The following is a 22513-nucleotide window of genomic DNA, read 5'->3' on the forward strand; positions in this document are numbered from 1 at the left end:
TTTACCTCCATTGATAAGAAATCGATTTCGGGTCGAAATTTAGCGATAAGCGCACTGTGGTGGGGCAAATAATAATAGTACGCAATTTCTTCGCCATTTGTGGCGCCACTCCGATGGTTTCGAAGTGAGCTCTCGATTCAATAAAAATGGTTTGAGGCAACAATCGAAAAAAAAACTGCACCTTAGCGCCAACCAATCCCTCCGAACGCCCCATACTTTGATTGTAGAAGAGCTTTGAGTTGGGGGAAAATATATACATGGACGCATGGACACCTTCTTTGGGGGTGCAACCCCTTGTCGTTTTTGCAGGGTTTTGGCGCAATAAAATCTGTTGGCATAATTTTTAATCTAAGCTACCGGCTTGTCGATATCGTTTCTGCATCGAAGAGTCGTAAAGGTGAGCGGCGATGGTGGTCATACGTTTTATGATGGGAAATTTTCACAACTGTGTCAATAGGTGATAATTTATTTATAGAAAATGTGACGGTTGCAAGCTTATCTAAGACTTTCTTTAACATAAAGCATTATTTGGATGATATCACGCTTTATATGTAAACTCTTGATATCTCTCTTCCTTGCTGTAAAGGATGAAGGACAAGAAGCCTAAGCTCATTAATTTTCTGCGGGATTTCCCCTCAAGTCGGCCATTGCTCGTGTGCGTTGGGGGACAGAATTTTCCTTCTTTCCAAGTAATGGGTTGCTTGACGTGTCAAAAGCAAAATGAAAATCAATTAATTCATTTACGTCTCGTTAAATGTTTCCTCCGGTTTGGCTGTTCGAACCCGGCTCCTCGCAGTAAGTAAGTGAAAACAAGCAAACCCAAAAAAAGAAGGTCCAAAATGACTCGAAGCGTTGATTTTCGATTTTTGCGAGTCGCGTTGCTCGTTGAAAGCTATTTCTAGTACGGGGTTTTCGCTTCCCCCATTGTGCTCAAACATCAATTGAAATGGAGTTTTTTTTTCTCTCGAAATCGATCCTTTCGGGGTGTCCCTTCCACGATTTTTTTTCTCTACTCTGTCGCTCCCTTTTCCCGTAGGTCCGCGTAAGCAAAGTGGTGACTATTTCGCTGCTGCTGCTGCTGCTTGCTTTGCTGTTGTGAAGTATTTGTTCAAGAGGCTACACACTTGAGTGAACAACATTTTATTACCATCCAATCAAGCGTTAAGAGGTTCCTCGGCAGAGTTTGGCCCGCTCTCCGATTCCGCCCGTAAGGCAAGTGAACGCTCTAGGACTTCTTGTCCTTTTTTTTATTTTTCGCTCGGGAGGGAGTATTGTTGTTGCTTTTTTGGTTTATTTGTTCAAAATTCGGTGTTGTCTATCGGCAGCCCATCGGAAGCCCGTTCTGATGGGATGCTTAATTAATTAAACAATTATTTTTAATTACACTCCTATTCTGACACGCCCGAGGGCCTTTTTTTTGCTCGGGCAAATAACCAAAAGACAGAGAAGGGAAAGGTAAACAATACACCGCGCTGCAAATCGTGCCTTTCGGGTGTTTGATGGAGCGTTATCAAATTTCGATACGATCGTGTTGAAATTGAATTCGAATAACAGTCGCCGGAGGTGTGCGATTTTGATGAGAAGATTTTTTGTGCTGTGGAAGATGTAAAATTGTCAAGTGATAGCACAAAAAAAAAGTTGGATAGTATCAGAAGAACTTCTGAGGTGGAAAAAACAATTAATGATCAGAAGAGCTCTCCAGGTCCAAGATGTTTCTCCAAAGATCAAACTGGTTTGTCTCCAATCGCTTGCTTTATCGGACTATCCTAAATTTGATGATAGAACTTTGGGGCCCATCTTCAAGAAGACAATCTAGATCTTGGTATATACAGATGACATAGGCCAGATTCCGCCCGAACAGGACAGATTCATGTGACTCTTCTTCAATTCATGGTTAGAGTGAGCCAACCGAGGCTTTCAATTGGAACTACAAATAAATGCTTATTCTAATATAGACATCTGACACACACTTCATTAGCTTTCAACTTCACAACGCATCGCATGTCAAAGGAGCAAGATAATAATTAAAAACCTATCTTATCATAAGTCATCTTTAAATTTATTTTTTCTTTGAACACAGCAGTGATATAGGAGTTAAATGCTCTGCATCTGGGCTTATGAAGCTGCCTCAATAAAATGACTGAGGAATGTAAAGAAGATTTATACGCTTAAAACTCACAATCGTTCCTGAGACTTGACAACTCTTCAAAGTTGACGACAAGCTCATAAGCGTGTCCTAGAGGAAGATGTCTAGCAGACTTTACACAGGCTTTACACAAAATGTAAGGCTCAATATTATACAGCGAATAAAATTTCCGTAGCTACATCATAGATTCGAAGACCAGTAGATCTGACCCGTAGTATAATTTTCAGTCGTCAACACCGAAGTCACCGATATTCTAGTCAGAAATTTGAGATATAGTTATGAAAATAAGACACTAGAACCCCTTCTAAACATTGGTCGCTCTTTTTGACCTGCTTTTTGGAACCTTTTTTAATAAGAAAATCCATCAAACGCTAAAATACACCATCCAAAACCAATATTGTTTTGTTCGGTACGTGCAGCGATAAATGAATTATTCATTCACTCGCCCGCGTGCCCATATGCAGCTGTGTGCTGCACCAACAACGCCGGTTTCGCAGGTGTCAACGGACGTGTGAAAACAAAAGTCTGCCATGCATAAAAGCTTCCTCACTTAACTTATACGAAAACTCGTCTCTCGTTCTCTTTCCCGGCTATATCCGGCCATCCAGGATCGTGGTTGGAAAATATCGCTCCATACGATAGTTGCCACCCGACCGGACCGGTTAGCACCGAAAATTGAACAATAATATTCATAAAACATGCATTTCACGTTCCGCTTCTGCTCTCTCTCTCTCTCTCTCTCTCTCTCTCTCTCTCTCTCTCTCTCTCCGGTGAGGTATTTTTCGTGGTGAAATTTTGCATTTTTAACTTACCTGCCCCGCGAAGGTTTTCCCACCCCCGAAAAACCAAGCGACAAAAGAGCAGCAAAATAAAAGCGTGCCTGCTAAAAAGACAAAAAAGCCACCTCCCGAAAGGTTCGGCTAGGCACGAAGCACAAACATAGTTTGCAAGTTTACTGATGCAGCTTTTCCGTTATCCTGCTTGCGCTGAGGGTTTTCCCCGGGTATGCACCAACGTCAATGGCGCCCACATGTCAGTTGGGGTTCATTCGCTTCGCTGTGTTTATCGCGCGACCCGTCATCTCCTATTTTTTCCTCTTATTCGAAGCGGTGTGGCCATTTTTTTGGCTTTCCACCACGCAGCATCCGATCCGAACTGCATCCGTTGTGTCCGTGTTTTTGGTCAACATTGGTTGAGCAGGGGAGGATCAAAAAACAAAACAGAAGCAGAAGGGAAAACAACAACCCAACAGCAAACACCAGACTCTTGCGTTTAAACTACTATCCGCACCGGGTTTTTTTCCCCTCCCTGTGATGATGCTGCCGGGCGTGAATAAACTTGTCTTGACGAGACGCCTTTCCAAGCGTAATAATGGTTCGCCGCCGCCGCCGTTTTTTTTTCGGCTCTTACATAAATTTTCCGTACGGGTTTTTTTTTCCGACCAACACGCGCCGTTTCCGCGTTTTTCGGTTGCTTTAGTGGTTAACTATGCACTGCTAGATAAAATGGATCTGCCATTTTTTTTCTTTGTAGCAGCCATTTTTCCGATGCAACGAAGATTTATGTTGCGAGTTTTCAAATAACGAGCTTTAACCATGATGAACCTGAACGGAGGAAAAAAGGTCGATGCGTTGGGGAAACCCAGCCGTATTGAAGCTGAATTTTAAAAACGAGCCTATTCGAACACCTTTTTTTGTTGCCCGTAACGTTACGGGCACATGGTGCATCCGGGGAGCTGGGAAAATTGCAACGTTGCAGTTTGGCGAGTAAAATATTTACTCTCGTCCGTAGCACGCACAGTGGTCCAGCTTAGTAGAATGAGCCGGACATGGCCTGTTTCTTATTAAATACGCTGACATAATAAAAGGTCATGTTTGTCTAGAGGATTTCTGGCAGACTTTGACAGTGATAAAAAAGAGAAATTTCTCATACTGCCTGTAGGTATTGCTTCTTCAATACAAACACATATTTAAAAGCTTATTACAAATGGCTTAATTCATTTTTTTGGGTTAAGTTATTATTAATACCCTATGAAAAAATACCCTATGTACACCTGTGGCCCATTGTGCAACGGTGGACATTAGACGTTCGTTCTCCATTTTTTGCACGTCCTCTGCAAGCTCTCGATTTCCTTTGTCCGGATATGAACATCTATTGCCACTCGCTCTGTGTTCATTACTGCGGAGATCACTCGGACATGGGACAGTGTCACAAAAAACGGTGAAAAAGTGTGTAAAGTGGCAAAATTTCCACTAAGAGCGTTTTTGTTCTTTGCGGGGCCCCCCCCCCCCCCCCCTATGCTCTACTGCACTAGTTTTCCGCTCGTCAATTGAATGTGCGAGAGCACTCTTGTCACTCTTTGCTGGTGCCATATCGGAGCATCGGTCCGGTGCAGCTGCCGTTCAATAAAACTAGATCACTCCCTTCCGGATACACGCGCGCGGCACAGGGCAATTGGTAATCAATTCTCATAACAAAAACAACACACGCACGTAGCTCAGCATCACACACACACACACACACTTCACACGAGCAGAATCCAACCCCACCAGTTTTGCAGTGGAATGCAATTGCACTTGCTGCCAGCTGCCAGTACCAAACGTACAATTCAATCACCTCGATTGCCCTTCAGCTCTCGGCGAAAGAATGCGCTCGTTTGTCCCGGCCGCCCTCGAACACGACGCCAAGATAAGAGATACGGCGGGTGTGCGCGTTGGTGTCTCTGACCAAGTGCACATTCCAGTGCTGTATACCTCATCTTCTCAAACCCATTTCCAGCCGAGGGAAGTTCTTTCGCCGGTGACGTTACATTGTACATTGGATTGGTTTTGCATTGAACGACAATAAATGATAAATGAAATTCTTGCGCCGGTGGGAACGGGGTAGACGGGGCACAGAGTGCACACAAGACACACAGTGCAACACGTCAGAGCCGTCTTGATGTCTGTTTAATGTCCGGGAAATGTGAAGTGGCTTTTGTTGACGCGCTGTTGACGCACGCCCGAGATCCGCACAAACTATCCGATGGAGGGGTCTCGAATGGTTTTTGTTTTTATCGATTGGGTAAACTCCTTAGCCACTCGGTGGTCTGTTGCGCTTCCGGCCTGCAAATCGAAACGTATAATGCACCGTGATGCAACGGTGCAACCCTCCAATTTTCTAACGAGTCCACATTCGGTGAAGGACACCGCTTGATGTCATCATCGACCGCATCACGTGTGCGGTCGGTCAATGTCGACCAACCGGCACAACCGATTGCTGGCTAATCGGATCAGTCACTGCGGATAAATATAGCAATTAATCACAAAAATATCATAACGCGCGAATGTCCAGTGCAGTCGGGCGAACGCGCGCGCGCTACTGTTTCAGGGCACACGCTGTACACCGTTTTTTTTTCTCTCTTCTCTTAGCTTCTTATTTTATTATGAACCTCACCTCCTACACGGGTAGATTGTCGATATTGTGACCTCATTTTTTGAATCGTTCGCGCCCGCGTTTTGTGCAGCGCGGCTATTGATTCGAGGACGGCGAGGCGCAAGGCTTGTTGATGGCGCTGCTTTCATCTAATGCGTTTGATTGTTTGTTTTTGCTACCGGTTTCCTGCTGACGCTGTTGCTGACTGGGCCGGCAGGGTAGCAGCGCACATTCCGATTCAGCGAGATGACTAATTATGATATTCATGTTACAATACGTAGCACACTGTGGCATGCAGGGACGACATGTGGCGTGTGGTGTAAAAGTTTGAATCAAAAAATTGTGCAAGATTTTTCTTGATCGCCGTTGTTTGCAGTTCTGATGAGGATCTTAGTCATCAGCTGCTTGAGAGGGTCTGCTATATGAGCTGTATGCGAAGGTCCGCCAAGGTCGACCGACTTTGAGGTCTTTCGATAGACTGTACTTAGACTCAGGACATACAAAGATTCTCTTCAGCAAGCTGGACTTTTGAGAGAACTATATTTTCCTCCAGGACACCTGGCAGCCGTTGACAGCCAACGGGAAGCGTGGACCAGTACTTTTAACTGCACTTTATGTGCAACATCGACGACCTTCATGTTAAGTTATTTCCTAATCATTTAAGGTCAGGATCCTTGGGTTCTGGTTGCTGTGTTTTCTGGGATTCGTTCTCAGAATTTAACCTTCAACGCTTGTCACCGTTGCGTATTCCGAGTCTGAGCTCTATCCGACGTTCTTGCCTTTCTCCAGCTGGAGAAAATGTTATAAAACCGTCGACGGGTGTCGAAATTCCCTGGAGTTCTAGAGTTTGAAATACGAAGAAATCTTTCCACATAATTCCTTGATTAATTGTCCATGGTACATAGCTCTAAAGAAAGTTGGTTGAAGAATCATCACTAGAGTCCAGTTTTACAATGTGCACAGTTTGGTTTTTGGGTTAACTTTTGGTAAAATTTCTACAGCCTTAAAGGCCACTCTTTTTTTCCTTAAATTTTCACCGTTTAAGTATCCAAATCGAACGCCCTGGGTCGGAAAAGAATGCAAAGTAGATATTTCACACCTCACCGCACACTAACCGATCGTCGCTTCTGAAAAGATTAAACCTGACGGGTTGATGCTCCCGGTACCGTACCACGCGTATTCCTTCTCCCTTTCCCCCTCTCACACCCTTGTTTGACACGGGACAACACTGTCGGTGTCAGATCTCATATAAGAGAGCAACCACCGGAACAACGGATCCACCCGCCCCGAACATGGTGGTGTATCGTATTAATTAGCCACCAACTGCCAGTGCTACCGTGGCAGCAATCCATCCCCATACGAAGATTCGGTATTGATAGCGTTACCGTTGCAGGTCCTCGACCGCTTCCCAATGTCGCTTCCCTGCCGCGGACAGACGGCAGGGTGTCTTAAGATTAATTACCTGGTGTTCTCGGAATCGGTTGATGAAGGCATCTGCACTACTCTTGCCTGCCATTAAATGGACCACCGCAGAACCGCAAGGAATCAATTATGCAGCTTGCGGATGGGTTTCAAGTTGTGCCAAAAATGTTCTCTCCCCACTCCACTCGTTTTTTGGGGAGTTGATGCAGTTTAGATTGGAGCGTTTCGATGGAGGGACCCCCGAGGGTTCTGTTTGCGGTAGAGCACGACACATGGGTATGAGTCAAACCGCAATGATTGATTTCAACCGTGGGCACACGTTGCTGTCTGGGAGCCTTTTTGGGAATTGAGGGTTTTTTGTTGGGGGCTGGTCGTTGATGGGTATCTAATTATGTGGATAGCCATCATCGAGTCCAGTGAGCTGGTGGCGGGTGTTATTAGCACAACAAACAAGCAGTTAAAATCATATTAATTGAGGAGGCATTTTTTCATGAGGACTAGGAGAGGATGTGTAATAAGAACTTCAAAATTCATCTCTGTGAAAATGTTTCTCAATACTTGAAATAAATTCTGTTAGGAACATAAATTCTTGAAGTTGAATTTCCGCATTCACAATATCGGCTGCGGTATCAGTTCCACCAAACCTTTCCCTATTGAACGCTCTCGGTGCCGCTGCTCCCAGCTCGACTTATCTTATCTAACTAGACCACTCGCACTGTGTCGCATAATATTCACACTCACGCCCTTCCCGTGACTTCCCTCGAGCATCCGGCCCCCCCACCAGGCGTGGAGAAGGCTTCGTGGAAGCGCCTCGAATCGAATGTCTCCCCTACGCCAACGGAGCACCAACGTTTGTTGTTGTTTTTTGTACTTTTCTCCGGGCCCGTTACTCTGTCGCGATTTATTTTGGAGCACTGTTTGACAAACATTTCCGCTCTGTCTGTGCGTTTTTTTTCTTTTCTTCGTTGGTTTTGCTCCCCCTTTTGTCAGCCCTTTTTTTGTGAGTGTGTACTACTTGATTGAATGAAATGATAAATCGACGCATAGGTTTTCGCACAAAAACAAACATTTAGCTCCGGTGGTGGTACATCCGCCTGTCACCGTTTTTTTTTTTTTGCTGGAGGATTTAGCAGGCACGCACGCACGTCGCACGTCGTTGGTTGCTCAATTCCTTATTCTTATTCGCGGGTGAAAACAAAAAAAATGGTGTCGCTTATCAGTATGGTGCTCTGTTTGCTTTGGTTCGATCCCTGTACCGTGCGTTATCAAAATCGCTTATGCGTAAACGCAACACATTTTTTACGCATCGATCAACTTCCTCTTTTTCTGCAACTCAGAGCCAATTTTTCACTTGGATCAACAAGGGATCAACAACTCGTTATCATTCGGAAGGGATTAGCAAAATTAAAGGAAGAAAAGTTTCTGTATTTACTTTTTCTTTATCTCCTCTTAATCGAGGCTCCCGTTTTACACACTCTGAAACATTAAGCGTAATTACGATTGAATAATTAGCAACTCACGAGACAATCAGTTTGCAAACATGGGAAGGGCAAAGATCGGGCCCATGTTATCAAGCTTATTTTCAGAGCAAAAAAAACCTCACCGACTACCGGTGGTAAAGAGTTTGATTAATCATTCGCTCTAAGAAAATCATAACACTGTCCAAAGGTCAGCCACCCCGTTCTGAGGAGCTGCCCGAAACGAGGTGGTGTGCGATAATGATGCTTGGGAATACGGCGCACTGGCATAATTTCCTCCAACAGGGGCTCACCGTGATTGATTTAAAGTGCATGTTGTGCACGGGAGTGGAGAAGAAGCTTCAGCAAAGCAAATACTTGATAGGAAGGTGAAGTGATCCGAGCACACACACACATGAAAAGTTCACAATAAAAGGCCAAACAAGTGTAAGTAATTGGGTGGATGATAAGCCGGGATGAGCTTCCAATCCCGGGCGTCTTGCGTAACCACTGATTAATTAATGGATCGCACCGTCGAACAGTTCAGTAGCCCAATAAATCCATTAAAAATTATGCTACTGGAGAAGATTAATTTAATCTCGCCAGCACTCCACTCTACATTGTTTCAAGAAATTACGCAGCTAATAAACAGCATCAACGGGTGAGGGGAAGGGCTCGGCTTGCTGTACGGAGCAAAATAGTTGATAAATTCCGCATGCCGAAAAGCGCACAACACGTCGCAAATAGATGCTAATTACTGGTGCACTTTTCTTGCCGGTCGAACCCGGCCGAACGAACGGCCAGGCGAGGTTTAAAGCGGTGGAATAAGAATAAACAAATTCCGGTGCAGGCACGGCGAGATCTGCAACCCTCGAACAGTGTAAATGGGCATAGCGAGACGCATTCGCAGATGTGTGAAAAGGCACTAACCGTTGTCCGGCCTCCCTTTTGTTTGGTCTCGCGCCTTTTCGCGTTTGTCTGTTTCTTTTTTTTGTGAGATGCTGTGCATTACGAAAGTGAAATGAAGTGAGCAGAGAAACAGCAAGAACACAGTCAGCTTAAAAGCCTGCCAAAACGGTAGCCGAAGGTAAAATGCAAATCTTCGCACCAGCTGGAATTTGCTCTAATGAAAAATGCATCCTACCGAAGGCGCAGGTTGCTGAGCACCCGCGGAGGTGACAACGGTGATGGGGATCAGTTTTTTTTTGCTGGTTGCGTTTTTTGTTTGGGTTGCTCTTGTTTTAATTATATGAAAATGTGACTAGCGTTTGAGCAACGTGCGTCAGTGTTCGTTTCGAGCTACTAGTTCAAATGTTTGGATTTAAATTTATACAAATATTTAATCATGAATCAATGGAAAACCCTTCATTTACTTGATTGCCTTGTACTGACCAGAATGTTTTTTTTTGCTATCGCGGATCGTTTATTATGCAGTTATTAATTTCAATATCATAGAGATGGAATGTTTACAGCTGACAGATCGCCAACGGGCATTATATAGTGGGGGCCATTAGAGTAAGGTCATTTGTAACTTTATTTTAACACGATTAATACTTCTCACAGTTCGATTAATTGTTTTCATTATCCGAAATATTTTTTAAAATTCAATTCGTTTAGCTTAGGCTTAGCTTTTAAATCGTTTAAGAGACATTTTTTATGTTTTATTATTTTATCCTTCATCCTTCTTTATTCTGTCGCATTTTTACTTACAATTGATAGAGACGAATGAGTTGAGTTGTCAAATGAGCTGTGGTCACAACAGCCAACTTATCTTTCCTTGGTTGGTATCGTGTTATGATTAAAGCATTTAAATTTGGAGTAAGCTTCTCTGTAGAGGCACCAATATGCTTGTGAGACCACTTAGTTTCTCAACTAGATGAAAACTCCCCGTACGCAGGGCTGACTTCTTTGCTAAGGGTAAAACTAAGTCATAGAAAGCTAGAAATGGCAGGCCGAGACTTCTCGGCCAAGGTAGAAGAAGAAGATTTTTAAAATCTATTTCCTCTTGATAAATCAATAATTAACCCCTAAAATTATTTATATAAAAAAGTAAAATCAAATAGCTCATAAATCTATATTATCTATACACACTACCCTTACTCCTTTGACCACCACTGTGCAAATTGCTGCATTGCTATTTTATCACCCCATGTTTACAGAGGAACGCAAAATGAGCTGTTTAAAATTTGCCTCCGCTTAATAAACGTGCAAGTGAATTTTTCCACTCAATTGTTTATTTTTCCTCCCCATTTTCTCGACGCAAAATCTCTGACATTGCTGCAAATATGCAATCCCCCCGTGGTGCTCGAGCTCCCCTTTCCGTACTGTTTATTTGAATTCACCATCCACCGCGCTGGCTTAAAGTCAGCTGATCATAAAAATTTCATTACTAAATTATTCCATCGCTCAGCAGCTTTTCATTCATGCCTCAACAAAACCCAGAGGCGAGAGACTACGCATCTTCGGTACATTCCTTCACTCGTCGAAACGTTCTGGCCGTCGTCGTCGTGGTCGGTGGCAAAAACCTTTACTGTAAACAAAACGAATCAACTCGTGGACTCGTGTAGTCGCCCGGCGGTGCGTTGATTCCTCCCACATGGCAGCAAATTTTGAGCAGTACCTCACTTTGCGCCTCCCATGCGCCACTCGAGTGCACTTTTGTCCTCCAGGTTCAAGGTGAACCTGGGTGCGCGAGTGCAAGAAGATTGGTGGGAAGGAAGGAAGTAAGAAGCTCGCAAACGAAACGCAAAAAGCGAAACAAAACTACAGCACCCCGTTGCAAAGAAAAACAAATTCCTCGCATCAGTTGCGCGAGAAACCGTTGACGTTATCGAATCTGATCGGCTAGCCGACCGGAGCCGTGCACCGAGCCGAGTTGGTTTCGTTGCACTTTTCGACAGCTCATTTGGGTGTTTCTGGGAGGAGATGGCAGAAGAACGGTTGCGGAAGGTGCGCGGTACACGCGCCGGTACTTTTCCATTTCCGAAACATGTTTACTTTATGCCGGAGCGACGAAGTCTGTGTCGGAGCATTTTCTTTGTCCTTCAAAATTGGTGACTTTGGTGGGAGTGTGGGGGGGGGGAGATTTTGTGATTTTTTTTTGGTGTTGCAATTTAAGATAAAATTTTGCAACGATAGAACTCAGGTGAGGGGAGCAAGATAGAGGGAGGTGGTAAGGGTCGGGGGTGTCGACTGCAGCAAGACAAATAAATTGCGCAGCAATCGAAAGCAAACAACATCCGGCTTTTTTCGGGGAGCTGTTTCTGGAGATGGAACATTGGGATGTATGGGCAGATAGCTTCTCGTCGGTTGTTGGTTGTTGGTGCTTGTCGGTGTAAATACTTCTACAGGAAGAGATCTTGAAGCATGCGAAAAAAAGCTGACGAAATGAACAGGGAACAGAAAGACCTGTCAAAAGTGAATCATCAAGATTTCTCAGTAAATGAGATGGCTAACGGATATGCGCCGAGTTCCCTACTGGTACTTCATTTTCTGTTTGCGTTTTTGCTACTGGCACATGCACAAGTGTGTTTGGTGCGCCAGATGTGTGGTGGCGGTTGCCGTGGACGCCTCATCAACCTCGACTAAATTTTGGAGGGTGTTGGAATGTGTTAATGTAATGACTGACATTCAATTCCTCCCAAAAAACTGATCAACGACATGACCTTTTCCCACGTCTTTTAAATAGCCTCCGCGTGTTGATACCTAGTTTGCAAAAACCAATAAAATCAACAACGAATCAAACGTTTGCGTTTACGATGCAATTAATTCACTTTGGTTGTACCGGAGATACCATCGGCATGCATCCCCCTCAGTGTTCGCAGCAAAGTAAAGGTCACTCTGAGCGCTGGTTGATTTGATCCGGGACTCATGAAATGTAGCGCTGGCCAACGAGTGCATCTGCAGAGCGACTTTGGAAAATGGGGGGGTTTTTCCGTCACTGTTTCGGCTAGATAATCCAAACAAATGCACATCCTCAATCAGGTAAGGTCGTTAACCTTCCGGATTGTGTTTGTTTGCGGAATGGATGGATGGAATTCAGATGGAGAAATAAAAAAAACAAACAAAGCGCCAGGCGCACAATAATGCGATATCGTTTAGCGACCGCGGCAACAGACAACAATCGTACAGTGGTGTGGATAGGATTCTGGCGCTTCAAAGGAATCAAAAAAAAAAATAAATCCTCAAAAATCTCATTGAAAGTACTACTTATAGAACAAATTAAAATAGCCTAAATTAAATAGTTACAAAATTTTAAATAAATTTGCTCTCTTATATCATTTTTAAAATCAAAACAACTCAATTAAAAAATATATTTTAAAAATATTTAAAATCTAAAATTACTATAAAAAGTTAAATAAACAGGTTTCAAAATGCCACAAAAAAATAATTATTAAAATTTAGTAAAGTTAATCCACACCTTCAACAACCAGCGATCAAAGTCGACTGAATTGCAATGCCTCAACAATGAAAACCATAGCATGCGTTGCTAAAATGTTGTCCCTCACTGTAACCGACGCTGCGAACAGTTTTCGCGGGTTCAGTTAAAGTGGATTATATAAATGTCTCACTGTGCGGACGGGGCGTACAAATGGCGTCGTAGGTTGCGATGCAGCGCTGCTGCACCGCGAAAGAGCATTGATCTGCCCGGCCCGCATGTGTTGACTGACCGATGTTTTCTGTTGTCGGTCGTTTTGTGCGAAACTGTTTGGTCGTATTTGGGAAGGAACGAACGAAAAGAACATCACTGTGTCAGGCATGCATGCCGGCAGTTTATTTTTCGCTTCCCCCTTCCCCATTTTCTCAGTGCCGTTGTTTGTGGATCTGTGTAACTCTACTGACACCATTACGATCATTGATGTCATCGCCCGTGTGAGCAGCTGCCTGTCAGGAGGCTGTTCAGACTTTGATGAGGGAGAATAGCCGTCCAAAAAAAAAAAAAAAAAAGTGAGATGTTAAAAATTATCAGCAAATTAGTAGCTTCACATGGTGTAGCTGTGCATTATGGAGTTGAACGGGCGCAAAATCCGCTAATGCACCGATGCGACCTTCTCGGGGACTTCCTAGCAAAATCACATGCCTTTTTTCTCCTTTGCGGCACCGTCCATGGGAGGTACAGCCCGAACAGCAGGGTGTTTGTTCGTGTCTAGTGGAGCATGCAGTAAAGGTTCCCATTTGACATGCGTCATCGTGGCCATGGCCTTACGCAAGTGCACACCGACAGCTCTAAGCGGGGTTCAATGCAGCAACATCAGCTGACGGTCGGTGAGTCAGAGACTAGCGACGAAATTCACACACCGAATGACACAACTGTGGTTTAAAAAATACGAAATCGTCAAAAATCCGACAAACCGATCCGCAGACGCCAACAGTTGGGTGCAAACCACATGTCATGCGCATCGCGATCGCCGACAAGTTTGGATGAAAATGACACACGGAGAGAGAGAGAGAGATCGAGAAGCGAAAAAAAAGTCAGTGATTGCCCGGTGTCTGTGTGGTGTTGTCAAGGATGGTTAAGGTCAAGGTTGATGGCGTCGCGCACTGACAAGACCAGGGAGAAGACCGACCTGCAGGAAACTGCAACCGTAAAATAGCACGCTAAAGCGACCACTTACGACGGCGGACGCCACGCCTTTCACTTTTGGCTTCACTGGGGAGCGTTTAATCTTTCGGACGATCGGCGAGTGGCATTAACGAGGGCATCTCATTAAATCGATTATTGCTTAACGGCCCTTTCGTGGTGGATTGGATTGTAAAACGAACGAAACAACAAAACAAAAATGCAAGCTGTCTTTGCGGCGACGGATAAACTGAAGGAATTATCAACCGACAGCCGATGATTGTTTTGCGTTATTTCGTTTCTTTTCCCGCAGACCGAAGCAAATAACAGTCCACCAAAGTCAACAAAACCTCTCGCCCCAGAATACAAAATAAAACAATCTCATGTGTGGTAAATTAAAACGGATAATAAAAGCGAGCGAAATCTTTTGCTGCGAGCGAATTCCACAAAATTGGGTCAGCTTAAGGTCGTCGAAAGAACGAACGCCCCGTACCGTGCTGAGCAACGGAACCAACAATCACCGCACGCATACTGTATTTGCTGACGAGCTACCCGCGGTGTGATCCGTATTGAGTGGATTATATTTTATGCACCCGGAGGTTGAAGATTACCGAACAAAAACCAGGGAAGTGGGAAAAGTAAATTAAACGCCTTCTCTTTGACGGTATCTTGGCCTTCGGGGTGGGTTTTTGAAGATTGTAGCCGGGGCAAGCATTCAAATGCTTGCGCTGAGCTCATTTAAAGGGTGAGTTATGTGTTTTTGTTTAATTTGAATTCGAATTCAAAGTTTCGCCGGTTTTTGCTGGTTTTGCTTTTGGCGATTTAATTCAAACAATACTTTTGATTTCCGGCCGCGAGTTAAGAACTTTTTCCTGTCTTTGATGATTTATTTGCGTTTTGGGGTAGAAGATCGTAATGCGGGCGTTCGATATCGCTTTTGCAGGGGTTTTCAAATGATCATACATGATCAGCATAAATTTATGCTTTGGTATCACAAGTACAGTAGATCTGGAAAATATGAATAAGATTTACTGAAATCGCAAACATGTATCAGATGATATCGCAATCGTTGCACATATTATTAAAATTCCCATCTTAAAATTTGAGATAGTATCAATACAAAAAAATATACAATTTCCTGTCTCTCTTTGATATTTCATAATTTTTTTGCGTACAATAAATATCCGATTGTTATGATTGCTGAACATGGCAAAACGTATGGAAATACTGTAAAACTCACTAAAAACAATTTTTAAAGTCATGACTCAATTTCAGTAAAAACTCATAAACTCAATTTCGCCATATGATCAGATTACATCACAATTAAAGCATTTTATTTCAAAATTCAGTGTTGGATTATCGGAGGCGGGCGTTAATAGTGCGAAGGAACTACGGCAAGGCCGGAAAGTATCGGCCTGTCATTGCTGGTCTCCTGTGACTTAATTTTACTCGTAACTGGATTATCAATCCTGCGACTGGGAAGGCGGTCTGAATGGGATTTTATTTTTTCCTTCTGTGTACAAATCAGTGCCGCTATCCCTTAGTATTTGCTATATTTTCTATTTATTTTCCATCTCAAATCAGAAACTCAAACTCACTCCTGAAGACGCATTGCCTGGCCTACGATTTAATATGCTACTGTTGCAATATCATCTGGTCACCGTAATATCATCAAACGTTTCTGTGCTATCATCTTGTGCTATCATCAAGTCATAGGCGGAACTTCTTCATGCATCACCCTAATACGGAGGTTTAGGGGGCCCATGTTCATAAAAATACCCCTAGGAAAGCAATTTATTTGATGATAATTTTCTCATTTTCACTCAAATAAACATTCGCCTCTGGCGTTTACCTTCCAGGCTCCGTACGAAACGCTCACACACACGCACAAAAAAAGTCCACATTTGTATTGGATTTTACCTTCAAAGGCAACCATTAGCCATTCGCATCATTGGATTTGGGCACCGTCAGCTAACGCGGCTCCCGGGCTCGGCACAAAACAAAAGGGGGGGCCCCCGAAGCGTTACCTCGAGGGCGTTACTTCGCAGCATTTGTATCGCCCTTTCTTTCGGCTCTTTCTCTTTTGTTTTTCGTTTGCTAGTGCCACCGGATATGAGTTTTTCCTCGACGCGTTAGCCCTGCCAATCCTGATGCCTACCAACCTTCGGGTCTCCGGGTTGCATCCTTGCACGTGCGCCCCATTTCGCACAGAAGTAAGCAAGCTTTGGCGAGTATAAAATAAAAACCCGAGCCAAGGTTTAATAGAATGGTGGCCCTCCCGTAAAGGGCAGCGCACGTTAGGTCGATAATCCCTTCCGGTGGCGCGTTCCGGTATGATGCTCGGGATAGCGATTTACCGGGTTTACGCCATTACTTTCACGCGCTCCGCCACCGGGACACGCGTATTATGTGGGGACGCTTTGTTCGGGACGCTTCCCAAAATTACAACGCATCACTGGCAGTGTTTGTGTAGCGACTGTACGTGTAAACAGAACCCCATCGGTCGGTGTGAAGTGTTTCGGAAGGTCCTTGTGGGTCCTGAGCCGAATCCTAGCCGTACGCCGGTAGCGGCAATTGGCATTGAAGCAAAAAACGCAGCAAACACACCGATGGAGAGAGAGAGCGAACACCTTCATTGTGATTGATTGATTGACTTCATTTCTTCGGTTTGCGGAGTTGATGCTTGGAAAAATAAATCGGAACTTCGGAACACACGCTGTTGACGAAAGCCGCGGGAGCAATGGACCCCCCCGTTTTTGCTGTACACGTGCAGCGTCTCTCATAATGCTCTCCATACAGCGAGCCGTGGCATGCCCACCCAGAAGAGCCACCCTGATTAGATTCGCTTCGTTAGACATTGACGCCCGGGATTGTCTGCGGATGTGTTCTTCTGCTTCGCCCGCCCGTAGATCGCCCGCAGATCAGATAAGATAGCTCGTTAGGCTTAACGCCAGCCGAGATTTTCGGATCTCGCTCTCTGTGGGCTTATCTCTCTCTCTCTCTCCGTCTCTATGCTTTCCTATCTTCAAATATCTGTACGAATCTTGTGTTTGACTATAACCTTATAAATTTTGCCTTCGACCCGCAGCATCCGAAAATGGCCAATCACACACACTGTGAGGCTGAGCTCGGGCTGTACCAGTCCCGTCCGTACACACGCAAGACTCGTAGCGATGTGGGGGCAAAATAGCCTCCCCATTTCCCAGCACCCTTCCTTCTGCTCCTTGCGGCCGGCTGGGAGAATCAAATCAAATCGATAACTTCATTTTTCTTCATTTTCATGGCCAGCCAGGGGGCCAGCCATGATGTGGCCGAGACCTGGGCAGACAGTTATCTAGATGCCGGAGCGCGCTGTTGCTCGTTTGTTTTTGGTGTCGTTTCTTTGGGCCTTTGTCTTTTTTTTGTGTTTCGTGTTTTTGCTGGTTCGTTTTATCAGGCAGCCAGCTCTTTTTTTTTTGTCTCGGTTATGTTTGAGTCGAGCCCAATTTTGGCTATCCGACACGATCGCTGGTAGCAAATAGACACGTTCGCCACAGGCATATGGCCCATTCGTCAGTATCATGTCAGTTTTATGCCGAGGGAGCCCACTACCGCCGATAGTTGTGGTCCATTTGGTGGGGTTTTGGTTTGTGCCTAGCGTGACATTATGTTGGGAAGTATTGGGGATAATTTAAATTTAAAATGCTGTTCTAATAAAACCGAGCTTTACTTGGTGAGAAATCTACTGAATTTAACAATGCCAGCTTTTATCCTGCTATCATCCTATAACTTTAAAAACTTCGCCCAATCCGATTTGATGTACGATCGAAACACGATACTCATCATTAATGGACTTTTTTCATGTGCGCCATCCCCCTCCCCGGACCACCACCATCATCATTATCGCTCTCGTTATTATTCGTTATGGGGGTTTCCGTCCGGAGTCGCGGCAGCAGTGGTGAGAAACTTATTCTACCACGATAGTGACACTCAAGGAAACCGATGTCCGATGTGTCGTTTCGATTTGTGTGCGTGTGTGTGTGACATATAAATTTATTTTCATGTCATTTTGTGTGTTGTGTGTGTGCGTGTGTGTTTTTTTATTGTTCTCGCCTTGCCACAACGCCGATGCCGATGCTGATGATGATGATGACAGGCCGTGAGGACGTCGTTATATTATGATGCCGATCGATTGAGTAGGCCGTACGACGCCCGGAACGATAATGTTATGGTTCGATTTCGATAACCATAATATTTGATGTTCGATTCCGTGCTCTATCGCTTTATCGCTCCCGGGGAGTGAGCACTCCCGCGTATCACAGTGCGCGGTTCTACTAATAGTTTTATGCGGCATCCACTGTGTGACGAAGCATTCCACGCAAGGTGGAATAAAACATGCTTTTTTATGGTCAATGAGTTTTCCTTTTTTCCGGAAGTGTAGCTGGGAAATGGTTCACTTTTTTTTGTGCATCAATTTGTGTGCACTTCAAAAGTCATTGAAAAAAAAAATAGAAATGTTAGCTCGAGCAGCTTGTTTAAAGGTCGATTAAAATTATATTAAGAGAGGTCCATATGCACCACAAAAGTACGGTAAATGAGCAGCTAAAGTAAAGATTGATAACGATAGAACGATGAGTACAAATCGATTTTTAATAGATTCAAGTGTACGTGCATGGTTCAAAATGGCTCCATCATGCCGATGAGCGATCAAAAAACACAACCGGTATGCTTCAAAAACTGTATAAAGGTGAAATCCGAGTCGATCTTGACCCTTCACGCATATAATTGATCCCAAGTATGGAAAAGTATGTCCCAACCTAGATTTGAACTTACTCTGATCGTGTTGAAGCAGCATACCTTTACTGTTACTACCATTTCATCATCCACACATGCACCATTTACGATGCGATAAAACGAAGTAATGGCTCAACAGTAAACCGTTTTAAACGACACCTTCGGGGACGAGTTAATTACAAATTTTTGATTATCATTAACCAAGTACATCAAACGTCAATTAGCAACCGTGTCGTGGCGTCTATTTTTGTAGTGTTTTACGAGCCTTAGCTGTGGCCGAACACCGATGTAGTAGATGTCATAAGTGAAACGTCCGCCTGATTCTCTTGATGACTCTTTTCATCCTCCGTTCGGGTTTCACCATTAGACAAAACTGCTACATTAAACACGCCAAATGATCCTCACGAGCTTCATGAATAAAATATCTGTCGAACCGTTCTTCATTATAGCGTAACGAGACGGGCCTGTGTGCCTGAGGGATGATAGCTTCAAAATAAAATTGATGATGGCAGAATGGAAAATCAAATGCAAAACTTTCTGCATCTCATTCTATTGGCAGCAGATTTTCCCAGTTATTTTCCCATCCCCCGATCGAGATCAATATCGCTGACGTAGTTAACATTTGTTTTGATACTTCGCTTAATCCACCATTTCAGACATCAAGAAAACAGCATGACGTTCATCACCTAGTCATCCCACGTCATTACCCTATCCATGCGGCTATAAACTTCCGATAGCGTGTGTATTTATTATCCCAAAAATAGATCGAACTTTCCAATCTCTCTCTCTCTATCGCCCTCCCGGGGGCGGGAGTGACTAACGGAAGAAAACAAATTAATGAACTACAAATTGAGTTCGTTTGTGTGCTACCGTTTCAAGTCTCGAGCTGAGGCTGAGTGGATTATTGATGTTGACTGACACGGGATAAACAATGCAATCTTGCTGATATTACGTCAAGCAAGCAGCTGATTTGTGGCAGGGTGAAAGTCATGATCATCGCTCAAAATTGCAACCATGATCAAGATATTTGTTTGGTGTGTCGTTTCTCCCGTGATGGCGTCACGGATGAGGAACAACGTTTTGTTTAAAAAATAAATAATGAGGAAAGTTTTCGCGACACACGTACGCGCAGACGCTTCAGCGCGATCGAAACATGATAACAGGACGTGTTTACGCGCTTGTTTTGCGCTACCGCGTGACAGAGCATCGTTTGGGGTTAGGGTGTCAAGCTGGAACGTTACAGCACGCGTCTGGGGCAAGAAGCGAGTTTTCATTTTAAGCTTAGCTTCATAAATCAGAGTTGCACCGGTTTTATTCTTTACTAAAACACATCTCAAATACCTTTCGATGCTACTAGTTTCACTAGAGAGCGGGCTCTGCAACTCCCGGAAGCATATATCCTTATTTAGCCGTGTCCTTCCAGCTTCCGACCGACGGTGAAGCTTATTTGCTTTGGTTGGGCTATAATTTCAAATTGAATGTTTAACCATGTGGCTTTCGGTGCCCACACTCAGCCATCCACACACCCAGCATAGTACTGCAATGTCCTCCCCGTAGTACAGCTCAAATACAGCGCACATCTGGGAAGGAGGTAGATTTTTATTACATTTGTCGCTTCTACAACACCCGCCGGTGAGGAGGAACCACATGACGACATCGTGACCAAGCAACGAGAAACTGGGGTAACCTTTTTGCAATTTTGTACCGCAAATGGTTGCCGGCTTTTCTTCCCCCAGCAGAGTTCTTGCTTCCAACCTTCCAAAGCTACAAACAAGAAGGAAAAAAGGCGGATCAAACTCTTGATCCATTTCGGGTGTCGTTCTTAAAAGTCTGCCAAACATTTTCCATCAGACCGCCAGGCGGAAACTCAAGACTCGTTTGGATTATACCGAGCGAGAGAGAGAGAGAGTCGTCGCCCCTTTTCCGGCGGGAATAGGATGCGTCCTTTCGTAAGTACGGTCGCACACTTTGGAGGATGTCCTTTCGTAAGTATCATCCACCGGTTCGGATTGACGTGTGCGGTTTACCAGGCAATAGGCTTCCGTCGAGCCGCAAAACATTCAAACGACTGTCGACTGTGCTCGAGATATTTTTATCTTTCCAAAACAGGCCCCTAGTCTGCGTCGTCTAACGAGGCTTTTCGTCATATTTTGTTTCGAGAGGCTACCAAAAATATAGGGCTTTGGGCAGGTGAAGGCGCCCCCCAGATCGGTACGGGAAGCCAATTAATTGCTCTCCTTGTTTGTGGAGCACATTATGAAGAAGATGCGAAACAACGTACCCCCTGTAGCATCACCTAATCCTTTGTGCCGCAATGCTGGTTCGCAGAAGCATTCGAGTTGACTTCCTTCTCCAGAACAGCGAAGAGGGCTTTCGGGGGTGACATAATGCACGCTTGAGACATGGACATAGGATGCTTACTGCTGCTGCTGTTGCTACTTCAAAGTCTCACTCCGAGCGAATGAGCTTTTGGTGCTCCGTACTTTGGCCATAAAGAAGAGGATAATTAAACATGTTTATGATTTGCGACCCGAGCGCACCTTCGTCCTCCAGGTTTTGTTCTGTGTTTTGTTCATCTACAGCCCTCCAGACATACACACACACTGTATGCAGTTCGGGGAAGATGGTATTCCCGAGCGAAAAGCCATTTGCTCGTTGCTGCGGTGATTTATGCGGTAAGATTTTCGCGACGCTCGGCAACAACACACAGGACAACAGACTATAGACACACCCAACACACAAACACACACACGGAGGGAAAGGTTGTGTGAATCTATACAGCCGTTTTGAAACACGCTTTTCGCCGACCTACGAATATCACCTCGAAACGACCGGAAAATCTCATTATTTGTGCTAGAAATTTTCCCCACACCGAGATGCTTCGAGACGCGCTTTTCTTTACCACGCACACCAGAAGAAACCAGTGCGTGTGCGTGGCAAAGCAACGAACAGAACATGGCTGGCTTTTGTGTGCAGCGCCAGACGAAAAGAAAGTTTTAATCTTCCTCAGTATCAAAGAGAATGTGGTGTTTTTCCCGGCTAACGATTTTTCATACTTTTTCTCTCTGTTCTGCTTTCGTTACAGGTAGGTGTGCTATCGTGATGAAATATCTTTTGCTTCGCTGTGAAGGTGACTGAATCGACATGAAAAGTTTGCTAAACGACTAGTCACGTGAGTTGGATGGATTTGATTCTTTCAAGGTTTTTTTTTATCACATAAGTAGGATCATTATGGGTTGGAACTGGATAACATTGATTGTTTGAACTAATATAAGAGAGTTATCCAGGCACAAACATCGACGGTTTATTCTGCACACGGATTAGAGTTGCTAAGGACCTATTCCAGACTTCTAAATTGTCTCATAGGATATGAGCTCGTTGAATTGAGCTACAGGAAGTGTTGGAAACTTCTAACCGACTTATAGAACTCGTTGCGTCTAGTTGTTGTTAAAGTTGTACCTTACCTTGTCTAAACAATTTAGTTGGACCTACTGCTGACAGGGCCGGAGTCTAAGGCAGAGCCGCGATAATATACGAGACCCCATATGGAGTTCAGAATTCGTGCCATCCCAATAAACGAGGGTATCAGAATTGCATAACCTGCTTATTCAACTCTGTGCCTCTGTCGCTATGAGCAGGGTCCCTTGAAACTTCGAGACCTCAAGCATCTGCCTAGTTAGCTTATACTATGATTCTGTAAGCATATGGGTCAACCTAGATCAAAGAATTTAAACTTGGTGT

At 44.3% G+C, this 22513-nt stretch overlaps 1 long non-coding RNA gene across 2 annotated transcripts in view; it reads left to right on the forward strand.

The window, feature by feature from the left end:
* Positions 1-21981, forward strand: part of LOC118516391 — a 30963-nt gene extending 8982 nt beyond the window's left edge. The window contains exon 3 of one of the 2 annotated variants that reach the window (XR_004907861.1): positions 21858-21981. This is a non-coding gene — a long non-coding RNA (uncharacterized LOC118516391). The remainder of the gene's footprint in view (positions 1-21857) is intronic. The other variant, XR_004907862.1, reaches the window with a different exon arrangement.
* The last annotated feature ends 532 nt before the right edge of the window (positions 21982-22513 follow it).

The sequence above is a fragment of the Anopheles stephensi genome, unplaced genomic scaffold (assembly GCF_013141755.1).
Source record: "Anopheles stephensi strain Indian unplaced genomic scaffold, UCI_ANSTEP_V1.0 ucontig284, whole genome shotgun sequence".
Taxonomy (NCBI): Eukaryota; Metazoa; Arthropoda; class Insecta; order Diptera; family Culicidae; genus Anopheles; species Anopheles stephensi.